This window comes from Chrysemys picta, chromosome 2 (genome assembly GCF_011386835.1).
Source record: "Chrysemys picta bellii isolate R12L10 chromosome 2, ASM1138683v2, whole genome shotgun sequence".
Classification (NCBI taxonomy): Eukaryota; Metazoa; Chordata; order Testudines; family Emydidae; genus Chrysemys; species Chrysemys picta.
Window position 1 is genome coordinate 256,679,353 of NC_088792.1, and position 14,045 is coordinate 256,693,397.

Here is a 14,045-nt window from a genome sequence, read left to right on the forward strand (position 1 = left end):
AGAGTAATCCTTATGTCCATATTTGAAATCCCCACTACTCTAAATAGTCAGCCAGACCTTGCCCTCCTGCCAGTTTAAAACTGCATGTTTGGATATTAGTTTTGCTGAATGAACACCATGCAGTGAAAGCAGCAATCCTGCTGTGCTGGAGATTCATGTTAAGAAGAGAGAGCAAAGATCCCCAGGTATAAGTACAAAATGTCAGAGCAAAGTCCATGATGTTTCTGTGGCTATCTAGAAATACTTTGTTTAAGCAGTTTTTGTCTATAACATATTAACCTTTCTTTTCTGGGTTGCTTTAGGTAAGAAAATGCTTTAAACCGACTGAGGTGCCTTTCTTCAGTAGTGCCGGATTTTCTCTCCACATCAGTTTTAGATGGTATCTGTGATCAAAGGGACATATACTGTTTGTATGCTTCCTCTGTACTTCAGAACTAGGGGTGACCTGGAGGGTGCATGACTGCCCTTCTGTGGTTGCCTGGAAACTTTGGCCCACACAAGTGTCAACTTTCTTTCATGGTTATAAAGGAAGACTGAGCCTCACAGAGAGCTTTAGTCTTAGAGAAAAAAGGTCCTTGTGTGTTTTAAAACAAGTGTCTCACCAGGAGATAATGGTAGAGCTGTGGGTTATAAATGATGCATTTTGTTCACTTCGCCTTGATAATGGCACAAGGGAAAAAAAGTTCATCGCTCTCTTATCAAAATACTGTGACATTTCTCCTTCAACTGTAAAATTTCCTATCACATTCCTCTGCTGCAACAGCAACTAAATTTACTCGATTGTAAAGACTACATAATCTCTCATCAAAAGGTATCTTTTTTATTCTTTTTTTCCTTCCACCACCTAAATTTTAAGAGAACCACCAAGGTTGCTAAAATCAGTGCCTATTTTTTTTTCAATAAAATAGGTTTGTTTTTAAGGAGTTTGTTGGTTAACTAGTACCTGCTGTGTCCTATAGATTATTATTCTGGCCCAATCAAGGACAATATATCATTTTCTGTTGTTTCCATCTCATTAGACTGAGCACATTAATTATCAGTGCTATTAGATTTGTAATGTAGTAACTTAACAATCTTTTTAAAAGTTCCAAGGTATGTATCTGCTAAAGGCTCTAGACCAAATATTGAAAAATAAGATTTCTTTCATAAAGTCTGATTTATTTTCTGTAACTGATGATTGTTCTTTGATACAATGGGTGATATTTTTGTCTTTAGATCCAAACATGTATCTCTAAAATGTGTACAATTTATGCAGTAGATGGATGGTATATCTACTGCATAAATTGTACACATTTTAGAGATACATGTTTGGATCTAAAGACAAAAATATATCACCCATTGTATCAAGGAGCAATCATCAGTTACTGAAAATAAATCAGACTTTAAGAAAGAAATCTTATATATATATGCAATTAGCCTTTTATGTGTAAAGTGCTAAAAGTGTAATTCATCAAATGTACATTCTTTGTAAGGCTGCAGCAGAAAGGGGAATGTATTGTGCAATTACAGGCATGCTGATCAGAACCTCTGTGATCTCTAGGGGCCTTTGGATCAGGTCCTATATGTTTCCTCCTGATACAAACTGATCTCTTCTGCATGACACCAGCATAAATTAATGCCAAGTGTAGCTGGAATAATTTATAAGGCTATGGAAATGTACAGCCACAAGAGACTTATCTGTCTACATGATTGTACAAGCAAAAGGCAAAAACAAAGATTTCCAGTTCCAAAACTTGTGTCCTTTTGCACTTTAGGGGTATTTATTTTAATGGTGCTCAGAGGGCTCAAAAATCAATATGTAAATTCTTAAATTGCCCAACAAAATCCTTAAAATGAAAGCTCAAGCCACTGTTTTACTCAAAATCCAAATGTCCAATATGATATGTCAAGGCAAATTATAAAAACATAAATCTGTACACTGTTAGAACTGAATAAAAATGTTAACTAGAAAGAAATAAACTGGTAATATTTATAAAATACAGAGATAGATTTCCCCCAAAAAGGAACACTTCTGGAAGAAAATCACAACTTGATGTGCAACTTGTGTTAAAAATGCTGGTGCAGAAATTCCTTATGCCATAGGCATTGATTTCCTGAGTTCCTGGGGGTGTTCGACCCCCACTCCACCCCAGGCTCTGCCCCCACTCCATCCCTTCCCACAAGCTCCTGTCCTGCCTCTTCCTGCCCCTCCCCTACCTCTTCCTGCCCCCACTCCTCCCATTGCCTGTTCAGCACCTCCTGTACACCACTGAACAGCTGACTGCAGCAGTCAGGAGGCACTGTGTGGGAGGGGGAGAAGCTGATCCTCAGGGCTGCCAGTGGGTGCTGAGCACCGACTGGTTTTTTTTTCCATGGATGCTTCAGCCTCGGAGCAACCATGGAGTCGGCTCCTATGTCAATTCCCATGACTCAAAAGTCTGTTCCTCAAACAGAGCTAATACTGAAGAAATGTTATGCTGCTATTAGTAAAATTGGCTATCCATAACGGAGTACGACATATTGTAATATTTCCAGAAGTAATCCTCCAAGACATCTAGAGGGTATGTGAGATCCCTGTAGGACTCAGAGCTATGTATTCCAAAAATGAATTTATCCAGCAAAGTTATTCACACTATCTGAAACTAACCCAGTACTTGACATATACAGTGTTGTGATAGCCATGTCAGTTCCAGGATATTAGAGAGACAAGGTGGGTGAGGTAATGTCTTTTATTGGACCAACTTCTGTTGGTGAGTTATACAGAGCTTGTCATCAGGTCTGGGAATCGTACTCAGAGTGTCACAGCTAAATACAAGGTGGGACAGATTGTTTAGCATAAGTAATTAACACATATTTCAAAGGGGCCATTCAAGATGAAATGAGCCAATAACACCTCTCCAGTCATAAGGGGGAAAGGAAAAAAACCTGGGATGTGGGGGTTATGTCAGTTATAGATTGTTGTAATAAGCCATAAATCCAGTGTCTCTATTGAGCCCATGATTTTTAGTGTCTAGCAAAGTTAAGTATTTAAACTCCCAGGCTCATATTTTGAAGGTGTTGTGCAGATTTCCGTTGAGAATGAGGACTGAGAGGTCATATGTAGAGTGATCGCTTTGTGAAAAGTGATCACCTACACATGATATGGTGTTTTCTGTGTGAGTTCATTCAAGAGAGTAGTGATTGTCTGGTTTCATCCACAGAGTTGTTGTTTGGGAATTTAGGACACTTGATGCAGTACTCCATGTTTCGCAGACCCAAAGAAGAGCTCTATGTAAACTTGAAAGCTCGTCTCTCTAACCAACAGAAGTTGGTCCAATAAAATACCACACCCACCTTGTCTCTCCAGTACCTGATAACAGAGTATAGCTACCTTCTGCACATCACATACACATATTTCCATTTCAACCTACACTGACCCTTCAATATTTAAGTGTCCTGTTTCAGAGTTAATTATGAAATCTAGTGGCTTATGGGGGAAATTAAGGGAGGAGGGAGTGCAGGGATAGCAACATTTTATACCATGACTATGGGTGAGGTGGGAGATATGTGACAGCTCATTCAGTGTTATGTATTTGTTTTGTCTATAATGATGACATGTTGGAAGATATGCTGTTTTTGGTCATGCTCTTTCAATATGTAGGCTTGTGGATGAACAATTCATTAGGTACAACATTGGTCTCATATTTGTCAAAAAGAATGCATTGATCCCATTGGTACTGGGAATAGTAATGTATGTTTTGGGGTTTTTTGTAAAGCTAACGCTAACAACTGTTTATTTTACATTGAACAATATTATTAACTGGTTCTCACATTGCTGATGTTAGCAGTTACAGCTTTAAAATCATGAGAGATTATAGTTTTCTATTTGAATTGTAATGTTCAATGTAAAATTGTTGACACAGCTAAGAGATCATTCATCTCAGTTTCCCCAACTAGGCTTGAGCTTAAAAACTTGGGATCCTTGATCTAGTGCATGAAAACATTTCCCACAAAGGTATGTTGTGAGCAGATATTGCTCACATATTTTAACATGTATTGTTAAAGAGGAATTTACAAAGAAGTGACCTGTCACAAGCCTCCCACTTTACCTACGGTCATATACATGACACAAAACTCATGACACAAAACTCCTTTTTCCACCTCAAAATCACAGCCAGTCCTGGGGATGAATTTTCCCTTTTTTTGCAAATAAGACAAGATATGTTAACCTAATCTATGTCCACAGGGTATTGTCTTCTTCAGGCTGACCAGTGCAGGAAAAAACATTAATCACTCCCCTGATACTAAAAATGTAAACTTTATCATGTTTTCTAAAGGGATGTCATAAGAAGAAGTGTTAATAATGTGAAAGTCCCAGTCCAAAGTGAAACTGCAGAATGCATCCTAGAACTGTGCCAGTTGTTGACAGCTTCACACTCTTGTGGTCTGCTGCTTGCTGATCCAGCAACACAATTTTCTGAGTCATCCTCAAGTCTGATTGCCCCGATTCAGACACTAAATCTAAATACACTATCACACTTGTGAAAAGACAGTAGCTGTAAATATGTTTCAAGGATTTGGCAGAGGAGCCGAAGTTCATAATACAATGGACAAGAAGTCAAAATGGCTTTGGCTCTCACTGGGAGGCGTAAAGCTGGAGAAGAGAACAGCAATATGTGTCACTCAGAGGAAAGAGGTGAGATTCTTTGCATGCATTGATCTACTAAGGCATAGCAAGTTTAGTCTCCCAAAATAATACCAATACACTCCAACAAAATCAGTGTATTGCTTTGATCCTTTTGAGGGATGATATAAATCGTAATAATAATGAAAAATTGCTTGAGTGTATCTGCTCTAGGGCAAAAATTCTCTTTGGAGGACTTTTACATGAGGCTAGCTGTGAAGGCCAAGTGGAAAGTATAATTATGGCAGAATATACCTTCTCATTTGCTTGGCAGAGTAAACTGCAGAAAACATATTGTACTAATTCTCCAAAGACTGCATAGGCTCCTTATTTATTTTGGGGTGTGAGTCAAGGTGTTGGCTTGGAGCTAGAAAATCCTACATGATTTCTTTCCTTATGTGCTACGATGGCAGCTGAGATTACTGTGGCACTTTTGCTGACAGTCCCTCGGTATAAAAATCATAAGGCTGTGGAAGTATACCAACAGTGGAAGGCCCTTCTGTATGCAACTTACTGTCTCCACTAGCTTTCCAGATCCCAGATCTCTTGATGTTCATAACACAGCATTAAGTCAGTCTGTTTCCTCAGGCTTTTGTATAAGGAGTTTCTTTTAGGGAATGCTATGTAGTTAATCATGGATAAATGTCTTCCAGTGGTAAACAGTTATTTTAAATAGTGTTCAATATCCAAGACTGTGTGATGGGTACTTTTATGAAGGAGGAAAGGAAATAAATCTTGTTGGACAAATTGATTGCCTTTTCTGGGAGAATTACAAAATTAGTGGATGAAAGATGCAATATATTCATATTTTAGTAAAATATTTGGTAAAGTGTCTCACAAAATCTTACTCTCCAAACTAATTCAAGTTGCCGTGCATGTGAACACTCTCACCCAAACTGAATTTTAGCCAGGGGACTGTAAGCAAATGGAAATTAATAAACCACAATTTATTGAAATTGTGAGGAGATAATGAATTGGGTATTAGAGATGGATAGTGAACTAGTAGGTAGGGTAAACACATTAGGAAATTTGGAGATGACACAAAATTAAGAAGTGTTGCAAGGACAATTGAAACAGAGGAATGGTGTAAAGGGATGTACAAAGGCTGGCTAAATATCGAGAAAAATAAATTGAGATTCATCTTGGGAAAAATACAAGCTAAGCCACTGGGGAAAAATAATGCAAAAAGAGTATCAGTGTTGTAAGAGACAAGAAATTGTAATGCATTCTGACAGGGAAAAAAGCCAGTGCTATTTTGGTGTGAATACAGTTGGCATAAGAATAATGTCATATCTATCAATACAACTCTGATGTGACTACACTGTATATTGCATTCTGTCACATATACCTCTTTATCTGCTATCTTTCTATCAAATATGGATACACTGGAGGGTTAAGAGAAAAGAAACAAAAGTGATGAGAGAGACTGATTTATCAGGGAAGACTGAAAGAAATATGCATACAGTAGCTTAACTAAGTAATTACTATAATGGCTAAATCTAGCCATTGCCTAAGTAATGTCTGGTCATTGTCTGCAGTATAGTCTCTAAATTAAGGCTGTGAACCCTAAAGAAGATGAAGAATCATTTAGTGTGAAAGAAAGGAGCATAATTAGGAAATATATTTGAAATTAAGAAATAAAGTAGGCCAAATATCAAGAAAAATGTTCTGCCAGTGAGATAGTAGGCTCCCTATGAAAGTGGGAGCCGCCCCTTTGTGTGAAGACAAGGCATATCCCTAGAAAATGTTCTAGGCAGCAATCTTGTATTGGCAGGTGAATGGAATAGATGACTTAATATGTCTTTTCCAGGTCTAATTTCTGTGACCTTAAACACATCTGAAAGGAGAGAAGGAGGCAGTACAAAATCATGATCACCTGGACTTGAGTGCACCTCTTTGGAAATAGTGGCATAGATTGGATATTGCCTCATTACACAGCAAAGGGGAAACGTAGGAAATATATTACTTACTATGTAACACAAAATAATTTATGGTTGAGACATATTTTGCATTCTTACTTGTGCAGAATCCAACACTCATGTGAGAGAGGCCAAAGCACATGTTAACTTGAGGGAGGCCTACACATCAGATTCCTCTCTCATCTGGGATTGCCAGTAAAGTGGCAGAAGTACCAAAATGGAAGGTACTGGAGAAAAACTTCTGCATTTCTGGAGAGTCAACAAAGGTGGACCAGGTAATTACTCGCAAATGTCTATATAATGTCAGTATTGTGTTGTTGAATGCATGTAGTGTGACCTTCTTGTACATGGAAATATAATCATTGGCTGTTCCATTTCACAGGACATGATACCATCAACATGTGCAAACTGAAGCTGAGGATTGTAGGTAAGTGCCCATAGCATGCCTCAGGGATCGTATGACACCAACAACAATGGGTCTACTTTAAAAGTTCATTCCAATTCTAGATATATTACTGGTTTTAGCAGTTTTCCCCATTTTTAGTGCTGAAACTGTAAATATCTCTTAAACTGGAACAGATGTAAGTGTGCCACTGTACAAAGCTTACATAGGCCTCTAAAGGGGACAGTGCAGACTGTGGAGAGTTATTCAGAGGTTTCAGGCCAGAAGGGACCGTTGTGATCATCTTGTCTGACCTCCTGTATAATACAGGTCATAGAACTTACCCAAAATAATTCCTTGAGTATATCTTTTAGAAAAACAATCAATCTTGATTTAAAACTTGTCAGTGATGGACAATCCACAGTGGCCCTTGGTAATGGTTAATTACTTTCACCATTGAAAATTTACAAATTATTTCCAGTCTGATTTGTCCAGTATCAACTTCCAGCCACTGGATCATGTTATACCTTTCTCTGCTAGATTGAAGAGCCCATTATTAAATGTTTATTCCCCATATAAATAGGTGTGTAAGGAGGCAGTAATTCTGTTCCCTAGTGTGATTTGGTGGTCTGTAGCAGACACCAGCCAATACCCCATCTTTATCTGTTAGGACATTGATCCATAAGCATTCAAGATCATTTTCTTCTGAGTTGTCAGTGACTCGAAAACAAGGAATGCCATTTTTGATGTAGAGTGCCACTCCCCTCCCCTTTTCCCCATTTGAACCTTCCTTAATAGATTATAACCATTGATTTTGACATTCCTATTGGGTGAATCATCCTACCAGGTTTCAGTCATACCAACAAGATCAAATTTTATCCTCATAAATGAGCAATTCTAGTTCTTCTTGTCTGTTACCTTGTTTCCTATCATCAGTGTACAGGGATTTCAAGAATTTATTCTCTTCGTGTCCTTTGGTTCCTTGATTAATTTTGTTCCCTACATCTTGATTTTGTGTTGAATGCTCATATATTCCCTATTTTTACCCTCTTATTTTGCTATTACTTAACCCCCTCCCGACTACTCTAGCCAGCCTGTCCCTGAGGAGATTGTTCCCCATCCTACTGAGGTGGAGGCCATCAAAACTATACAGCACCCTCTCCCCATAGAAAGTGGACTGATGTTTTACAGAATCAAAACTCTCCTCACTCCACCACTTAACTAGCCAGTGATTAACTTCCAGAATCTTTGGTCTTGTATCTCCCTTCACTTGTGAGACAGGAACAATCTCAGACAAAATCACTTGGACATTCTTCTTCAGAATGCTTCCAAGTTCTCTGGCAGACATCTACTGTCTGCAAGATATCCCATGACACAGTATCATTGTGCTTATGTGGACGATCACCAGTGGATCCTTGCCTGTTGTCTTCAGAAGCCTATCTAATCTTAGAGTGATGTCTCAGGTCTTGGCTCCAGGAAGGCAGAACACTTGTTTGCCTGTCCCTTGCAGAATTTTCTTTCAATTATTTTGAGTATTACCTCATGATCACTCTCACTGTGTCTATTCCCATTTCTGTAGTAATGTTAAGAGGAGACATGAAGGCTGGTCTGATCTGACAGGATTGCATACTCCAACATGACTTCTCCCTCCTCCAAGCCAATAGCACATGGAGGTGAAAAGAAACTTGACAAGACACCTTGAGTCTGATCCATCACTGTGTTGTTACAGTTTTCTGTGGATGTAAGTCTGAAGAAATACAGTGGAGAATCAGACTCACTATCTCTAAAGGAGGCTGAATGCTAGGGAAAATGGCTAGGCCACTAGGGAATGGGGTAGAAATAAAAGAAGCATATATGACAAACTAATAGTGGCCTTAAAAATTGTAAAACCTGTTTCTGTGCCAAAAACATTCTGTGCCACTTGGAGCCGCTGACAGATCTGGCCCTAAGAAACACCAATGTAAATTTGGAGTAATTCCACAGACATCACACTGAAGCCGAATCTGGCCCTTACAATTTAAATATTCTTCAAAAACATATTTGTTTCTAAAACAAATCAGTCTCATTGGTTACTTCCCTCCATTCAATGTGAGGTAGGCTTACAGTCTGAGGCCCTAATGTAGAAAATGGAATGTAATTTAAACTACAGATTATTACTAATTCCCTTCATTTTTTCCTTTGCAGAGCCTGTAAATATGTTCCCTAGGTGTTCCAGAGAAAATTGCTGCAGATGCTGGTGAACACTTAGGGTTTTATAATTTAAAGAAGAATATTGTAACTGTTGGTGTTAATTTCTATCTGCATGAAATGTGCTATCCTTGAAACTAATCTTTACGGCTTCTTACCCCGTTCTCCAAATGGCTTGTCAAAACTCTCCTCTGCTGTAAGCCCTACAAGAATTTAGCAAACTAATGAGGGCTAGATTGGGGGTGATTGTGTTCAGGATAGCTGATATTTATTGATTTTTTAAAAAATACTGTGAAATGATTCCAAGCAACTATCAAGTTGTACATGTATGACCTAGTCCAAACCTATTGAAGTCAATAGGAGTCTTAACATTGACTTTGATGTGTTTTGGATTAGCTTCATATTTAACTTTTATATAGCGGTGTGATCTTAATTCTGTCACCTTCATGCTCCTCCCACCCTCTTTTCCTTCCATTGTTTTGTAGCCTTCACTTGTGATTCTTGTCTTAATTTTGACTGAAAGCTATTTGGGGCAGGGTCTTCCTATTTCTTCTTCTGTGCACCTGGCCCATCAGGGTAATCCACTGGCGGGCTGCGAGACAGTTTGTTTACATTGACTGTCCACAGGCACGCCCGCCTGCAGCTCCCAGTGGCCACAGTTCGCTGTTCCCAGCCCATGGGAGCTGCGGAAAGTAGCAGTGGTGCCTGCAGATGGTCAATGTAAACAAACTGTCTTGCGGCCTACCAGTGGATTACCCGGACGGGCCGCAGGTTGCCCGCGGACCGCAGGTTGCCCACCACTGATGTAGATTATCTAGAAATGTCAGTTTAGTAACCAAAATGTTCCTCATGAAGTACTAATGCATGAAACACTAATGGAAATAGCCACCTGTTTGCCTTTATATGTTTAAAAAAAGTTTCTTTGTTAAATAAAATGATAAAAATGTTTGGTGTGACAGGTTGTGTTCTTTGAGTTGTGTTCACAGTCTGCTTACAATTTTGTCAGTTGTTTTGGCCCACAGTGATCACGAAAGGTTCTGAATCCACACCTCTGGATGCCAAACTTGTCTATTAGCCTATGCTAATAAGTTTAACATTCTATGAGTTGTATATTAGAGTTATGCATTCTGGCCATCACCGCTCTACATGAATCCTAATAAAACTGACACCAAATGGTCATGTCTACACATATGCAGGGGATTAAGTAGGCATGTACCCACCCATACTTTCTGTCATGGTCAAAGAGTGTTTGTACATATCTTCACATTCTTCTTTGTGTTTGCTATGAGCCCACAAAATGATGTGTTACTAGCCATTTGGCATAAACAAACACACGAATGTACTTCCCAGTCTGTTACAAATGGTTTCTGGGCAGAGAGTTGCAACTATGTTTTTCATAATATTTCTGACAATTCTGACAAGCTCTGAGATACACAAATATTTTGAGCCCAATTTTAGCCCTCAAAATCAAATACCTATTTAAATACAAATATCCAGGAGCCATATCTGGTGAGATGATACCTACTCTGGAAGTACAGCATCAACGAACAGTTTTGGCATGTCATCTCCCAGTGCATCTAACATTCACTTTGTATCATTTGGACACAAAAATGAACAACACACATGAATGGATCAGCCATATTTTAATCTCTAACTTTTTCATCAAGATTGATATCAATGAAGTGTAGCATGTGCAAAAAAATACACCTTGGCATACTGTTTGAGGACTTGCATAATATTGGAGCAAAGTCTGAAGGAAACAATAAATGTGTGAATGATACTGAGGACACATGGGAAAAGTTTCCAATATGTTACTCTACAACTGGCAATCTTCCCTCAAAGTGAGTAATGAATGTAGATGGGTCAACTGCCCCTAGCACTAAATTAGGAGGCTCTGAACAGCTACAGGGCTTCCCAATTTACGATGCATGAATAATCTCACTCCAAGTATCATGCGCCTCCAAGGATTCCATATGTCCTGTACAATAGTGGAACTATAAAACCAGTTCACAAAAGAAAATGTTGGCAACTTGTCTAACAAATGTCCTCATGAGTTTTTTTTTTTAGCTCACTCTTACCTGCTCACCTTTCAGATTGTGTTCAGTAGCCCATGAAAGGTAGAGATGGCTGCATGTTTGTTTAATTTAGCTTTCTCTGGCTGAGTACAAAGCAGTTTTAGAGAAAATTGAGAAAACATGTTTCTTAATGTAAATTATAGTCACTCTCTTATATCATCAATGCAGTATCAAATTCTTCCCATATAATCAAAATTGTATAATTGTCACATTGTTAAGGTATAGGTTTGAGAAGTGTAAAATTGGATAAACCATTCCAGTGACCCATATCAATCACAACTAGGCCAAAGTAAATGCCATACATAATGCACTAGTCAAAAAAGAAAGGTGAGGCATGTTGGATCATGGTGTTACAAGATGCAACAACTCTATCTTCCATCTCTCATTCCAGCTGCTCTTCAAGTTATTATCTGAAAAAAATCAGGGTGTTGAAAACGTTGGGAATCTCACTATATTGTAGGCAGATTCCTCAGCACCTCTTTTGTGTTTCTGTCAGAACTACATCTTGGCTGTATTGCCCCTCATCAGAATATGAATGAATAAATGAATGAATGGGTGCAGAAGCAAATAAGCATTGCTCATAAAACTGTATAGCCCTTCTGAATGATTGTCTAAATCACATAATTTCTGAGGAGTATAAATACATCACCTCATCATGGTACCCTGCAGCGTCTTGACCAAACATCCATTTCAGGCACCAAGGGTGTATGTTCTAAATGCCGTATCTCTTGTTTACTTTTAGTTAGTGATAAAATATTCTTGTTTGCACATACTGCTCTGCTCTGGCTCACACGAACAGAGAATGATTCTTGGAAAAACTTGGCAATAGAAGTTCACTTTCCACTGCTTGGCATCCATTGTCTGAATGTGTTGCATGTTTTAGACATCAAATTTGTTGATGTCCTGTATTGTTGAATAATAGTTTGCAAGAACAATATGGATAACTCATCTCACCAGCATATTTGAGTGTCATCACATCACATACATTTTTGTGGCATGTGTATTGATAAATTCAAGTAGCATGACATTGACATCCCAGACTAGCATATATGGCCTTCTGTCTTCTGATGCCCATCCAAGTCCATCCACTTGTCTTAATCTGTTCATATTGTTAACATCACAAGGATGTCATACAACAAATTTTTTATTCTAACTGTTCTTTATGTACAGTGCAAGATATAATGTACTTTTTTATTGCCATTCTAAGGATAGTATCATATCTCTCAGTGAAATAATTGTTTTGCTAGACAGAGGTATCTTTGTTGTGTAACTCTTTTAAATTCTGCACTACTTATACCAGGCTTTCTTGGTTTAGGACAGATGTGATGTACTATGCCCCTTCCCCCATGAAAACACAGCTTTATGCGTACAGAAGATATATTGTTGATATGATAGTACTATATTATAGGATATAGGTAATGCCAAAGACAGAAAAAAATATTTTTCAGAATCCTCTGTAAATGCAAAAAATGTGAACAACTAAAGAGAAATGTCTGACAGTACTGAATCTTGAATGCACAACTTTGGTATTGATTGGATGCCTCCTCCTACTTGCATGTTACTTGGAATTGGTGTTGATTTTCTGTCAGATGTGTGAAAATGTAGAAGAGATGTTGGCCATGAGGTCCAATGGCAGAGCAGTCATTTTGTTGCATGTGTTGTCATTGTTTTTTTGTCAGGAGATTTTTAAATGGATTATTCTAAAAACAGGCAATGGATAGCCCTTTATAGGATCTACGCTGGGAAGCAAGATAAAATACATTCTTGCCCTGAAATGACAGCAAGAGTTGGCTTTAGCTCAACTGAAAGTAATGCTGGTTGGATATTCTTAAGTCCAGGTGTCCGTACTAAGATTAGGAGTGACCTCAAAATTTAGGCTTCTAATATGTTTCAGTAGCAGGAAATATGTGTTTTGTGGAGGCAATGTTTTTTCTCATTCGGGTTACATGTAACATTTTACAGCAATTACACTGCAAGTTCACCAAATAGTTATGATATAGAATGTTATTGTTCACCATTTTGTTAATGCCACTGAGTCAAAAGGAAAGCACTTCATAAGCTGTTCTAGATAATATAACATATCTACACATGAACATAAACATAAGTGCTGTTTGATTTCTGGATGACTCCTAAAACTATGGAATGAAGGCAATGATTGAAACTATCAGTTTATATGAAAATGATACTGATTCTGTTTTTTTTTAAATAGAACACTACTAGCATGGCTATCTTTTCATTATGTTCACATAATATGGGACTGATTGCTGCTTGGTCACACTGAAAAAATGATGTAAGATATGTTTACAAAGCATGATCAAAGCTCCATTGTAAGACTAGTTGCCAGAGGATAAATCAGATATAGTGCACTTGATGTGGGCATCTCTCCTGGAATGTCAGGATGTATTTTTTTATTACATGTGTTAACAGTAGCATCTAGAATCCATTGAGAATGGGTTCCCATTGTGCTAGACACTATACATGTACATAATAGGAAACACTTCCTACCACAAAACACATACAGTCTAAATAGACAAAGTAGATGAAGGTTGGGAGAAAGAGTGTTATTACTTCCATTTTACTGAGTGGAGACAGAGAGATTAAGAGATTTACCGGAGGTGATATAGGAAGTAGAGTTCGAGCCAACATACTGAACCCAGGTCACCCAAGTCCCAGTATAGTACGTTAGCCACCAGACCGGCCTTCCTCTGAGACGCATATCTATCTCTTCTCTCAGATACTCCCTTGAAACTTGTGACAAAGTATTATGTATTATGTGGCAACCAACAAAGGTTTGGGTTATTTTTATTTATTTATTTGCATTTCTATGCTACCTTTATAAT

General features: G+C 38.2%; 1 protein-coding gene and 1 long non-coding RNA gene across 14 annotated transcripts in view; both read left to right on the plus strand.

The window, feature by feature from the left end:
- ZFPM2 (zinc finger protein, FOG family member 2) overlaps nt 1–14,045 on the plus strand; it is a 440,553-nt gene that overhangs the window by 187,063 nt on the left and 239,445 nt on the right. The gene's annotated exons all lie outside the window — the stretch shown is intronic.
- Nucleotides 1,351–10,074, plus strand: LOC122172534 (uncharacterized). The gene is made up of 4 exons (XR_006172932.2): nt 1,351–4,654; nt 6,669–6,836; nt 6,944–6,988; nt 9,128–10,074. It is a non-coding gene; the product is annotated as an uncharacterized LOC122172534 (long non-coding RNA).